Source organism: Suricata suricatta, chromosome 1, assembly GCF_006229205.1.
Source record: "Suricata suricatta isolate VVHF042 chromosome 1, meerkat_22Aug2017_6uvM2_HiC, whole genome shotgun sequence".
NCBI classification, from domain to species: Eukaryota; Metazoa; Chordata; class Mammalia; order Carnivora; family Herpestidae; genus Suricata; species Suricata suricatta.
In genome coordinates, this window is record NC_043700.1 from 5095618 (window position 1) to 5097925 (window position 2308).

Sequence of the window (2308 nt, forward strand, 5' to 3'; positions counted from 1 at the left end):
TAAAAAATAGAGGAAAAAATAGAGTTTCCAAATTCATCCTATGAGGCCAGCCAGCATTACAAGAAGAAAAAATTAAAACTGTGGGAATAGTACTTCATTTTTAGAGTTCATTAATGTAAGTTTCCATCAATGTAAGTAATTCTATTAATACTCCTATTTTCTTAGGTTCTCAGTCTAGGTGTGTATATGTATCAGTATGTGTATGCATACAATTGCATATTATGATTAATAAAATAGGTTATACAAATGAAATGAATGAAAAATAGAAAGTATAATAAAATAATCCCTGTGTTAGAAAATCTGTACTAAATAACACATTCATAACTTTACATTTACCCCAAGTTCCCACTCAATTTTAGTCCACACATTCTCAGGATTTTGATCAAATGCCAAATCCTCAATGAATGGTATCTTCCTGCCTCCACTCTTAACTTTGTTTTCCTGTTATATTCTCTCGTAGCACCTCCTATTTTCCTTCACTACTCCTGTCATGATTTATGATGGATTTCATATTTTATATTTAGAATATCCCTAACAAGAAGGTCTTTATTCATCAGGAAAAATAAAGTAAAATTCCAATGAGCAAAGATTACACTATCTCCAGCAAGTGCATCCGGTCTCTGGCTACATGGGCAGGGCTCCTGTCTACAGATGTAAGACCAATCACTTGTTCACTCTACATCGTTTCTCTTGACTCTCTGTGACTACTTTTCCTGAACCTCAGTGGCTTTCAAAGGTCACCATTGCTTTGTTGCCTCCTAACATCTTCCCTTCCAATCATCAACCACATCCCTGAACACACTTCATCTTATTTCAGTGACACCTGTTGGCCATGTAGCTCCATATTGCCATGTAGCACCACCTGCCAGGAACCTGTCCCTCATCTACAAAACACAAGGCATCTTTAGTAACAGAGCTGACTTCCATTGTAATCACTTTGCTGTTATCCCTCAGTGCTGTCTGGATGACATTATTTCTCCTTCTGTTCAAAGAATCAAGTAATGTTGAGGGAAGACAACCAGCTTAGTAATAGAAGATCCGAGCTCTTATCACAAGCCTATCCTCGTTAGATGCATGATCTTGAGCAGTTCACTCATTGTCTTTGAGCTTCAGCCATTTGTTGAATGGGAATATCACTGTCTATTCGTAGGAAGCTATGGGGCAAACAAGAGCTGAAAGAGGTTTACAAAAGCCTTACAGACCACTTTAAAGCACTATTTCAATATGAAATCACAAGACTACAATAGCATTTAGAGGGGGAAAAACAAAGGGAGAAAGTGTAGCTTTGTTCTGCCAAGGGTACAATGTTTCTTTCCAAATGCAGGATCTAGTTAAGCAAAGTAACACAATTAAGAGTCTACAGAGTGAAAAAATATATAGTTTCAGGTTCACCTAACAGAGAAGACAAATAACTTCTGTCTGTATTTTGTCACCAGTGTTTCTCCAGGTGTCATAAAGTAAGAGTGATGGTAACAATTTTAAACTGCATTTCTCTGATTCCTGTCTCTGTCCACAGTTGCTAAGTGCCCAGCACTCGTACGAGTTACAGGATCATTTCTGAGAGGAAGTCCTCGGGGGTATTTTACGTAGTTTCACAGATGCTCTCCAGTATTGTGCCCTGTCTCTCAGTATCGTTCTTGCCTTACTCTCCCTGGGGAATTTAGCCTGGTCTCCCAAGAGAACCCGGTACATCTGGCCACAAACCTGTCAGAGTTCTCATCCTGTCACTGGAATTTCCCCAAAGAATATCAATCCTCCTGTTATGTCTGATATCCATGAGTGGACTCCAAGCTTTCCAGATCTGATCTCACAGTGGTGCTGCAGATTCCTGGTTGTGCCATCACTGTACCCCGCTGTGATATTGCCATGACAACTGTCACCACTAACTAAACTACCCATGCTACTGGATGAGCTTCCCACAAAGTGGAGTCTAAGGAACTCCATTGGTTCTCTGACAATGCCTTTGAGTTTCTTAGGGCTGGGCGACAGGGAACAGGAGTGGGGGCACTTAAAAATAGGCCTGCAAAAGTGTTTCAGAGTTCTTATTTAAAACAATCTGCCTTCCTCCTCTATCAACAGTGTCCTTTTCTGTGAACTGACCTAGACGCTGAAATGGATCAGCAATCCTGACTTTCCATTTGGGTGGCTGACATCAGCATTCTTCTTGCTAGCAAGCAGCTGTGTTTTCAATCACCTGGGGAGTAGAAAAATCTACTGATGCCCAGATACTACCTTAGAAGTAGATCTCTGTGTGTAGAAGCTGGTATCGTGAGAATAGCTGTAGTAGAGTTCAAAGGTAAAGAAAGAT